The sequence below is a fragment of the Lissotriton helveticus genome, chromosome 3_1, assembly GCF_964261635.1.
Source record: "Lissotriton helveticus chromosome 3_1, aLisHel1.1, whole genome shotgun sequence".
NCBI lineage: Eukaryota > Metazoa > Chordata > Amphibia > Caudata > Salamandridae > Lissotriton > Lissotriton helveticus.
The window spans coordinates 1,864,567,869-1,864,580,057 of NC_136061.1; the positions used below are offsets into that span (position 1 = coordinate 1,864,567,869).

The 12,189-nt window shown below is 43.4% G+C and overlaps 1 long non-coding RNA gene across 1 annotated transcript; it reads left to right on the forward strand.

Annotated features, from left to right (window-relative positions):
- The first annotated feature begins 237 nt into the window (after positions 1-237).
- Positions 238-11,667, forward strand: LOC144823918 (uncharacterized). The gene is made up of 2 exons (XR_013608857.1): positions 238-733; positions 2,998-11,667. It is a non-coding gene; the product is annotated as an uncharacterized LOC144823918 (long non-coding RNA).
- Positions 11,668-12,189: the final 522 nt, after the last annotated feature.

Below are 12,189 nucleotides of genomic sequence, written 5' to 3' on the forward strand. Positions count from 1 at the left end.
CCTAACTTTATAAATGCTTAATGTCACGCTATTTATATCGCTTTCTGTACGGGGCGCGCCCTGTGTCAGAGGCACGGGACCCAGCAGGAAGGAGTGCCTGCACCGCCTCTCTGCGGCCGCGCTACGTGCACAGCAACAACATCCTCATGGCAGAAACCCTTCCGCCCGGCATGGCAGTACCACAGCGAGCTCCGAGCGGGGGGCGTCGCCTCAGTCAACACATGCACGGCCTTCAACCATAGAACCACCGCCAGTCCATAATCGAGCTCCCTTGTCAACACTTCGTACGTGACATGCGAGGGAGGGAACTAGAAAGGCCTCGTCCCATCCTATACGCCGTGGCAATGGAATAATGGTTCCGCCCTAAACCGAGGACGTGCAGAAACGAACGCGCCGCAACTCCAGCAGAAACTCCATCCCTTCAACACCAACCTCGCTTCCTGGCAAGCCACGCCTCTCGGCTGATGCCATACGTCGCCATATCGAGAGGGCATGGCCTAGGCCGTCGCTCCGCACTCTGATTGGGTATTATAGCTACTTCTTATTAATTAATAGTTTGGGAGGTGTGGCGCGGGGTTGGTTGCGCGATAGGCATGTGATGCGGTCAGGTTTCTGTTTCTGGGACAAGAAGTGAGACAAGTTCAAGGCTGGGATGGACCTGATTGAACACTTTAAAATTGTCACCGCCTGGAAAGGAGCCTGAGAAAGAGAGGTTACCAACCAGCAGCTGCAGGTAAGTGAGCTAAATATGAAAAAGCACGGGTCCTTCTCTGTAAGAAAAATATGTAGAACCCATCGTTCTTAAACGTCGAAAACCCTTTATGGTACTAAAAAAATGACAGTGTTAAAATCCTAAATCCTCTGAAATTAGCATATAGAATAATATCAACAAGTTTCCCTTTCCGTATAGATAGAGATATTGCATTTAGAGTTTTCCCTACCTCTGACGCGTTGAATGCCAATCTCAGTATTCGAAAACACTCGTGGTATAAAACCTACCCCCTCCTCCGCATGCCTTAAGAAAGGGGAACCATGCCTTCCATTAACCGGATAACATTTAGATACCCTGGTCGGGAAAATACATGGGAATCTCCAACTACACAATTTCACTCCTATGATCTCCGACATTGTTTTCATAGTTTTGACTGACTTTGTAATCATTCGCTTGTCTTGGCTGTGCTATATTTTAATGTATGTCATAGTAATGTTTTTTTGCAGAACGTATAGACAAACCAATGTTGCAAGCATTCAATTTATGTTTATTTGAGCTCAGTAGCGTAGCAAGGAGCCCTGGCCACCCCCCTGGTGCAAGCACGGAAAATGACCCCCTTGCTGTTAGAGTAGTAAAATACAGCAATTATCAGGATTCATTGGAGCCCCTCGGTGCCCCGGTGCCACTGCACCTGCTGCACCAATGGTGGCTACGCCCCTGGTTACGCTTAGCGCTAGCTGCCGCATTGATGCTTGTGGTCCGGTATTCCGTATTTCTTTAATAAATCTAGTTCCTTTGTATGCTCTGGATTTTTAAACTGTCCATTTTAAATGAACTCTCCATCGATACATTGAAATTGACGAGCGGAGTCGAGAGATCTCCAGTGCGATGAGCGCAACATTGCATGCTCCTAACCGACCCCCTTTTGCTGTACCTCAAATATCGCGCCTTAATTCTCCCGCCCCTCTTGCTGCTGTGAATGCTTCGAGTGCACTTCCTGAATGGAGTTCTCACAGCACCTCCCTTTTCCGTGTAAGGTCATGACAAGTTTGTGACTAGTTCCAGAACGGCAATGGAATCCCCCGCCCCCGAAACCCCCCACGCCTCCCACCAGTTGAAATGGAGCAGGTTTATTTGTAGCTGGTAGATGACCTACATACTGAGTTTGTCAGCAGAACTGTTTTACTGCCACCAGTGTGCCAGCTAATGCTTTCTAGTTTCTAATCGGGGATTGGGCATGGTTTTCGACTGGTATGAAGGATTATGGTGGGCGTGGTAGGTCCTGAGAGGAATATTGTGTGTGCGTGGAGGTGGTGAGGGGGCGAGGTTGGGGGAATGGATGGATGTCCAGCGAGGGAGCAGAGGGCACTTCTATGGTGTAGGAAGGGGTCTGGCATGACAGTTTGGTGGCGTTTCTTGAGGATGGAGATTAGGCACGGCTTGATGGGTAGTACTGTGTAGGAACTCCGGAGCGGGTCATTGGTGTCGGCGTGGGAAGGCTGGGTTTGCCATGACAGTAATGTCTAGCGGGGCAGCGGATGGGTTTACACTGCAATGATTTTCAATGGGCGTGCGAGAGTTTTGGTCGGAGTCCCTGCCGGATCTAGGCATGGATTGGCCGGAGTATACACTGCATGACTTGCCGGAATGATTGCGCATGAACTCTCATGTAAGAGCTGTGTGCGAATTGTTTGTGCAGGTACTCTTGTTACAACGGTGCCATGGACCCCAATGCAAGCACGAACCCCCTCCAGCCAGGATCGCTGGTTTGGTACTAAACTCTTTAATCCCACGCCCCTGTTGCACCAGATAGGGAACCCAGACATGAGGACGGATTGGGGGTTGTGTGTGGTTTTATTTTGTCAGGGGTGGTGGCTACGTGTAACATATCTGAGGAGATAGTTTATTTTTTTTAGTGGCTACTGCGTGCAGATTTTTGGGGGACTATGGAGTGTGTGGAAGTATAAGTCTAGACTAGAGTGAAACTGATAGAGGGGTCGTAGCAGCAAAGAGGGTGAGTTTCAGTTGGAGGTGGGCGAGGCCTTCCCTGTTGATCAGTCGTGTGCCTGCTGCGTTGGCAGAGGCCTGCAGATTTCTTTTTGTGGGCTTTGGATGGGTTTAACTGTAGTGTGCTTTAGATGAGAACTGATGCACCCCAAAATTCTGTCGTAAATATAAAAAAATGAGTTCATGACGCCAGTTGTATTGAAATCTGTGTACAGTGTGATTGTATTGAAGGCACAGACATGGTATAGTTTCACTCATACTTCTCTCTTGTGTTTCAGACGGAGCACGTCCCCTGGCCGTAGTGTCCACTGGCCTATCTCCAGGAGCAGGTGAGCCACTGCCTAATGCACATTGCGTTGTGTCTGACATTCCACTGTGCGTGTGACAGCGGCTAACCTGCTTTTCGGATCCCACTGGAACCGCCATCGCAAGTCTCCAGGAGAACCAACAGGAGAAAGTATTTTCTAAATATCACATCACTGTTGCAGCATGATGACTCTGATGACTCTGTAAAGCAAAACTATTGCAACAATCTGACTGGACTGAAATATATTTGTAAAAATGAAACTAAATGAAAATGCAGCCCAGTAGTTAAGGGTGGAGGAACCTCATGCTCTTATTGTAGATGGGAGTACGTGGTCTGATTTTGATGCAATGGAATGAGGAAGCTAGAGCAGGAGAACCAGCATGACGGGGTTACCAGGAACTTGTTACTCAGCTTGCGGTCTGTAGGTGTGTCCAAAGTGGCAGTTATATAATTGCAGATATGTGGTTTGACCTGGGTGCAGTTGTCCCCGCTGTTGCTTCTCATTCCGAGAAAGGTCTGCTCTGATGGTAGAGTGCAGATGCGTTGGACGTTTATGGTTGCCCTGACACACTCAACTTGGATTGAAATGTATTGATGTTTATCCTTTCTTCGATTAATTGTCTCAATACAATGCATTGATGGCTTTGTGGGTTTTATCCATGGGTTTTCGAATAAATGCCCGTTCTAACTCTGGTCACTGAAGTCGCATGGTCCCAAGTTGAGGTTTCTATTATAGCAACTTACCTGCTGCACCGTCCATGGTATGAATCATACTTTTGACCATAGCTTTGATTCATGGACAGGGAGAGTAAAGCAGCCTAAAGATTAGCACGTAAAAGGTGGATACATTTGACTCATTCTTTAATGAGCAGGAACAAGGAATTATTTAACCCGCTGGTTTCAAGTGGGATTTCATGCAGAGAAAACAGTAAAAGAATTTGGCAGATTGGAAGCGCAGATTTTATCCCAATGTAGAGTCTCCTGTTTGATAAGAGTGAGTCAGTATCCAGCTTTTACTTGCGGCTGACTTCTTCATCACTACCAGCCTCTCTCTGGTTTCGAGTGGGATTTCATGCAGAGAAAACAGTAAAAGAATTTGGCAGATTTTATCCCAATGTGGAGTCTCCTGTTTGATAAGAGTAAGTCTGTATCCAGCTTTCACTTGCGGCTGACTTCTTCATCACTACCAGCCTCTCTCTCAGTGTTAATGGTCCTTCAAGAAATATACTGATGTCCATTTAAATTAGCCTTGGTGTGGTCTGAGATGACATCCAAACTTTTTAATTCTACATTTTATACAAAGTGTTTTTATTACATGTGACTACTTTTTTTATGAAACTGGGCAAGCTGTCCGTAGGAGAGAGTACTTTGGGAAGATACCTCTTTGTTTAATCCTCCCGGGGAAATAGTGGGAGGGTGGCCCTCTATGGCATTAGCTGCTGTGACTGAGTTTTAAGGTATTTACAGTAACATTTATTTATTTTTGAAGCATCACTGATCACTAGTCCAACCTACTGAATAAACTTGCTGGAGTATCTTAGCAAAAACAGAACTTTCGGTAAGATACAGCTCACACTTAGTATTCTTTGAGAGAGGTTATCTATTGCGTTCAAAGCAGATATTGAGGCCATACTAGCTTCTTAAATTATATTTGAAGTTACTGGGTGAATCTACTAGTCTTGGGAGCTGTGAAAAGTGGCCCTGATGGTTGTTTTGACATGTTACAAAAGAGAATTGGTCCAAACGGAAAATGTAGACCTTGAAACATCTATAGAACCCAAAATAAACACATATTCAAAAGATTTTTTGAGGAATTCAATTTCACAATTTGTTATATTGGTTATACCACAATCAATTTGTACATCTTACTTGTAAAGAACAGGTACTCGGAAATAAGTGAAGAGAGGCCAGTGCTCAAGGGAGTGCTCATGAAAGGATGGGGATGAGTGTAAAGGTGCAATCATTTACAATATTTATAATACATGAAAATAAAACCTGTCTAACAATCTTCATAAATCGTGAAATCTAATTTCTCAAAAAATATGTTGAATATTTGTTTATTTTGAGTGTTATTGATATTTCAAAATCTACTTTTTCACTTTGGACCAGTTCTCTTTTGTAACTTATATGACCCAGGTCCCGCGGATTACTGGGTTTCCCCATTGTTGTGTAATGGTTGTTCTGACATGGCGCACACCAGTGTCGGAGAGAACCTACGAAATGCTATATGTTGCCTGAAAGGCAGAAAGTAAAAAAATTCCTAAATTTTCAGCCACAGTTGTTTCCAAAAACCTTAAGCTCTTGAGGGATGGAACACTATGGGAACCCTTGGTCCTGTTTGTTAAAAGTATTTACCAGAGAGTGCAAGTCACAAACTAACTTTGATGTCTAGTAATGATATTTTGAACGCCCAACTTAGTCCTACTTCTTTTATAAATCTCAGAAAGATGAAAGCCTGAGTTGACCTATCTGGAATTCAAAACTTGTCACTTCAGTTTGCACATAGGATTAGCAGAGTGAGTACATAAGTACATAAGCACATGAGCAATCTTGCGTGCCCCCTTTTAACAAAGCAGCGTTGTTATTCCTCTGTCTTAAGAAACTTCAGTACTCGTCTCATGTCAACATTTTAATCTCTATTTAAAGCCCACCCAGTGTCAAATTGTTTTTGCTACAGCGTTCAAAAAGGGAAGTGAAAAGACTCCTTGTCATAAGGAGTCTTTTTCTGTATCTGAAACGGTGCTGGGGGAGGCGGTGCGGGGGGATAATGGTGTAGGGAGTCTTGGTCTTACCAATCTATTGAATGCGATTGGGCTGATGGAATTGGATACGTCACAGCCAAACAGGAGGAGTGAGGGAGAGATAAAGCACCAAGACAGCAGTGGATGGATAAAATCGGTGTTCATCCATGCAGGCGAAGTGGGACTAGGCCATACTGTTCGCTTCTGAAATGCGTCAAGTGCACATGGGCATTAAAGAGCTGCGGTTGATGGGTTTGAAGGCTGCTGAAATCCCTTGTATAATTGAACTTGCTTGGTAGCCCTTGTCCCCAGGAGGCATTCAGTGTGGTTAAATAAAGTGGTGTTGGTTCGATACTTTGGACTTGAGCCAGATAGGGCACTGTCTAGCAGTTGATTTACCCCCATTAAGTCTTGCAGCTGCTTTCCAACCACATTCTGAGTGATCTTTGCGTAGAAGGCAAGTTGCAGAATGTGTCCCATTATCAGCTGGTAGAATGGTTTCGTCACCAAAGACATGTCATACTTGTTTCAGATCAGGAGGCAGTTGACCTCATGTGAAGGATTAGTTAAGGATTGCAGCATTGCAAGGGTGCAAGTACTTCTGTCCGAATATATACATGGATAGGGGGAGAATCTTCCCGCTGTCTAAATAGGCTAAGCTAAGGAGGTGGGAGTTTTGACTTAAGGTGTACCCTGCCCAGATATTTGCCAGCTTCAGCCCACATGTTGGATTTTGATATATTATGGAGTGTCCCATAGGATTTATTAACATTTTAGGCCAAGCTACTCTAGATTTTAAGGTTTCTTAAGATTTTAAATGTTTGAGATGCGCTGTTATCTAGCTCTAAAATCTTATATGGGAGCCGTGTTCTCTTGTCTTTGAACTGCAGGAATAGGTAATTGGAAAACCACCTGTTTTGCTGTTTATGTGAATGTTCTCATTTGAAGCAGGAGGGGCAAGTTTGATGAAGACAGGTTATTGGTGATGCAGTTAGATTTCTGTTCGGAGTAAGGCAGGATGTGATTAAGTATTTCACCGACCACGAGATTGGTCTGCTTTAAAAACTTCAGATGTAGATCCAGAGCAGGTATTCTGTCTTCTGAAATTCGGTTGGTATAACTATATGAATGGGAGGGAAAGCAGGCCTCTTCTAGTAAGTCCCAGATATGAGGCCACTTAGTTCTCATCTAGCCAGAGAGCTTGGAATCACACACAGATGTTGTTTGCCAAATGGGAACTCAGCTGAGAGACCTATAGATTGGAGCCATTATGAGGGACGATTTCTTGCTCAAGGAACATCTGGTAGTCGAGTTCAAAGGAAGTGAGTGAGGCTTTGTGTTTTCAAACCAGTCAGTGTTTGGTGTAATTATCGTAAACCACCCTTTGTCTTTTTCTATCGATGGGGATGATGTTATTAGGTAGTAACCAGTGTAGCTTGGACACAGAAGTTCTGAGTATTGCTCAATGTTGTTATATTGTATTCTAATTTGAGTAAAATCTTTTTAATTAGAATTCCCACTTTGATTTACAGAAAGTACCAGATGCTGGGGAACGTAATGATTCTGTGTTGCTTTGCAGCTAGTTCAGCAGGGACTGCCATCACTGGCTTAGCTGAATGTGGGAATGAGTGCTTTAAAGTCATTTTTGAAGCACACCTTCAGGTTTTGGCCAATCTTGTCAAAGATAAAAATAGTATTACTGCTTTTAATGGTGTCTCCGTGAGTGACTCTCAATGGTTGAGTAGAGAGACCAGTGATGTTTGCTACAAAAATGCTCAAGTGTATGAATGAATGTAAAGCTTTTACCACGTGTCAACACGGGGACTACTTGTCTCCTCACCCCTGAAAGGGCTTCATCTTTCAGAGGCACACCTTAGCCTACCTTCATGTGATTGCTCCTTCTGCTTGATGGAACCTCATATATGAGGCAGGGACGATTTCCCAGGTGTGTACCAAAACCGTAAGACGTGTTTCAGATTAGTGGTAGCAGACTACAAATCTGAGCCTGCGGTTCCTACAGCCTAATATCCATGTGGCGTAATGTCCAGAGCTTTCGACTACGGACCAGAGGAACCAGGTTCGAGTCTCAACCTCGGCTCAAATTCCTGTGATTCTGGGCAGATCACCTAATCTCTGTGAGCCTATCAAAAATTAATGTGCCCTTGTCAGGGCACAAGTCCTAAAAAAAAAGAAGTGGGGCGACGCTCCAAGTTGGGTGGTGTCACCGGAAGTGACGTCACTCAGCTTAGGAGGTCGAATACAGACTCACCTTGGTGATGAATGGCTGGAGGAGAGCGAGGCGACGTTGCTTCGAGATGTGAGACTTCCTCCAATCGGTTGTAAACATGTTAACAGATCCAGAATAAACACAGCGGCTTGGCTTGCGATTCTGTAACAGAGTCTAGGCCAGACTTCGGTAGCTGCAGGGCTCATGTCCCCGCCGTGTGTACTGGGACCCAAGCGATCGGCACTGCTGCACCACTAAAAGGTAGAAGGCATTCCCGACAACCCGCCAGTATCTGAAAGCATAGTCCATCTTTTGGGCAGGGGGGACGGCATCCACCTGACAAAAACCCAGTAAAATAAGTGGGGGGACGCTGTCCACTCGCTCGGTACCCCGACTCAAGCCCTGGCCCTTTTGAAATGTAACTGGTGCTTATGTAAAGCGACCTAGTACCTTTGGGTCGAGTTCTATGTAAATCTGCAAAAAAAAAAAGAAAGCGAAGAAAAAAAAGTACCTCACTGAGCCTTATGGAATAAGGACAGTGGGAGTTAGTACTGAAGGGAGGTAAGGCACCCATACTCTTTCATCCCAGTTTCGACCATCACGACCCATGAGATGAGCTGTGTGTGACAACCAACAACTGGTAAGCACAGTAACTTACAGAAAGAAGACACATGTTTTAAGTGTATATCCAGAAATTTTGAGTTGCTGTATAGAATCAGGACATTTTAAAGACCAAATTTAATTAGTGGAGTTTTCTATTCGAAAACAACATTTTATGCAGCATCCAGTCCCTCTCCATTGTGTACAAGGTTAGTATAGAGATCTGAGAATTTATGGCATTTCACTAAGGTGGCTTGTGGCCTGTGCTTGGGTTTTGTTTGACCAGGACTGAGTGTCTTTTTCTTCTACATTGTATGGTCTGCTGAACCTGGTTATTCTTTGATGGGTGGGTAGGTGCTCTGCTTTTTCTGTGCCTGTCAGATTTGGTCCTTCACTGTCCTTGACTATTGCTTTGGGCGTGCTGGAATTTCTTTGGTTTTATGCACTGGGCAGGACTGCTCGCCACATTGGGTGTCCTTTCAGGCTTTGCATCTTTACTTGGGTTAAAGTCTCGGATGTTTTCGCTTCCCTCAATTCCTCGTGGCTGTCTTCACTTCTGTGTATTCAGGATAGGCCTAGCTCTTCCAGCACTGTTGGTGCCTGGATTGCTGTGGGGTTGTTCCATCTTTGCCAGAGGGTTTGTTCTGTCAGCCTTTGGATCAAGAGATCTAGTGTGTTTTGGCACTACTGCTTACACTTCTGACAGTCTTATAGTCATCTATTCTAACAGGCTCTGCTTCTTTCTCTTTTCAGGGCTGGCCTTTCAATTTGTGAGCCGATTTGGGTTTTTTTCATTTGTGCTTCTGCTCTGGTTCCCGACATCACATGAGAATTTAGTGCCCCCTACTTAGTAGATTTTATGTCTGGGGTCAGGTGTGAACTGAAACCATAAACAGAACACAACATCCCACACGACCTGTTTTTCTCCTATAGTGGCTCAAAGTGCTTCATGGTCTGACTAAAAACAAATTCTAACAATTTATGACTGAAACATTCACATCATTTTTATTTACTTTTTATTTTTCATAAATGCATATTTCGATACTTTCACATCACATATCCACAATCTTGTCTTTACTTTTTTCCTTCATGTATCAAGTACAATTTTACAAAGCTGAAAGCTATATTTGTGTATTTTCCATAACCATAAAAACTTTTTGCAATGTACTGTTACAACATTGCCACATACATGATTGTTGTCTCCCCAGTCATCAATACACTCGCTTATTCCCAGAACACACCCTCTAGCATACACCACTCGTACCAATCCCAGCCACACCCCACATACACCAAGGATTACAAAGGGAAATTATCTTCTGTTTCAGCACTTGTTGTGTTGTTGGTTGGAATCACTCCTGCTCTGGTTCCCTCGAGGCCTCTTTGCTGATGCCAGGGTCTCGGTCATGGCTGCCCTGATGGTGAGGTGGTGTGTGGTTTATTCTGATTTGTTGACACCCAATTCTGGCTGGTTTGATTTCATAGTGTTGTGTCCCGTATGTGCTCTAGGGCTGTCCTATTTTCATTTGGAAGCTCTGGTAGATCCCCACCCTTAATTAATAGAACAAGAAAGTGATGAGCAGTAGGTTATATCTAGATTGCATATGGTAACTCACTTGCACTATCTCTTCTACTACCCGCTACATTTATTTGTCGTGGTGGAGTGCATGATGCTTGTTTATGTTCCAGGATGTGCCTGGGTAGGTCATCCCCTTCCACCAGGACAGGAGTTTCTAAGAGAGGAGACCCTTCAAGCATGAAAGAAAGTTTAGAAAAGCTGAAGCCACGGCTTTGTGAGGGTTATCGGGAGGCCAAATGCCTCCTACTTAACATAACGAAGAAGATACAGTGTAATGGCTAATACCGCTCGTAATTTAGGCATTAAAAACTGTGAGTGATGTGAAACAGGGTGCCCTATGGCTTGAGGACATGCAACAAGACAAATATGTAACATCAAAAGCCCAGCTTCAGAAGATGGTTATGTCAGACATTCTGCTTTAGAACTGCACAAGTCCTCTTTCCTTTCTTCCTTCCCTCTAGCCTGCTTTCCCCATCACTATTTTTGTTGTTGTTCAGGAACTCACATAGTTGATGTCTTAATACCTTATTACCATGCATCGATATTTTGTGTCTGTATGTCTATTGTATAGCTCTAAAACTCAATAAAATCCTTAAAACATAAAATAAGAACTGCATACGTACATTTTAACCGGGATTGACGAGGTAGTTTTGATGCATACAGGCTCCTCTGATGATAAAACTGCATGATTTTGTTGATAAAAAACAATTCGCGTATAGTCAACTTTAATTGGGGCCGAAACCAAATGTTAAGCGTGTGGAAGTAAGATGTAGTACTAGGTATCGAGAGTTTGATACTAGAAATGCCTTTACTTTCCTAACAAGAAATTATTTCTTTTATGAAATTAGACATAAAAACTGTAAGTAATTTAGTTCCATTTCAATGAATGTTTTGATTAATGTTAATACAAAAGACCCTGACCCCCTCTTTTTGTTTCTTAATGTGTTGTCTGGTAGGGAGGGATAATTCTGTTATAGAGATAGGATATGCTTTACATAAAGATCAATAGGAGAATGTTTCTTTGTTTATATTTTACTGTTGCAAACTATTCTTACTGTTCCATAACGTAGAGATGTTCCATTTTACATCAACCATAGGAGAGTATGGGGAACAGAGGTACACCTGCCCAGCCACCGAATGGGAAAAATTGTCAGTAGAGAATAAAGCGTAGAGCTTCATGACCTGCATTGGGCCCCTAGTATACTCTCCCCAAGTGTCTTGTTGATGCTCTAAATTGTAACAATATACTGCCTCTCATTTTGTACCTTCAGGTTAAGGAACAGTTGACTGATTTGACATCCTTTTCAGGCCAGGAGTCTATGTAACCTTTGAAATATGACAGTGAGTGGAACCTGGAAATGGACAAAATAAGAGAAGTTCCAGAAATCTGATTGACTAGTTTTTCGACACAAAAAATTGTGACTTGTTGCAGTTTCTTTTGACGTTCAAGTGTCTCTGTATTGTACTAGCTTCAATAAATCCAGTACTGAATATAAATTACTCCTTTCTTTACTGAATTGTGTAGATACTTCATCTCCGCTTTCAAGTCTACTCTATAAATACAGGTACCTACATTCTAAGAATGACCTCACCAATGATAGGTGGCATCTACTTTGAATGAAGACACAAAAGTCCCATCAAAATGTACTACCATCCCCTGCCTTTTCACCTAACATGATACTTTTTAAAGATGATGTCACAATATATCTCAAAATCATCAAACAAAGGTACATTCTGGATTTCTGTTGATTGTTAGTGATGCAAAACTGGCTTAAAGGAATTGTACTTTTCCCCCTGGAACCTAAGACCCTTGCAGTTCAGGTTAGCACCTGGAAACAAGCAAAAGGGGTATTGTCTCGGCAGGCGGGGATGGGTATCTGGAAGGAATGGAAAAGATATTCCATGGAATTCTTTGGGTTGTCAAATAGAGTACCCCCTTAACAACTAACTGCCTGCTCAAAGTAACCTAACATGCAACTGATAAATAGACATAAAACATTCCAAGCACCAGTGTACAGT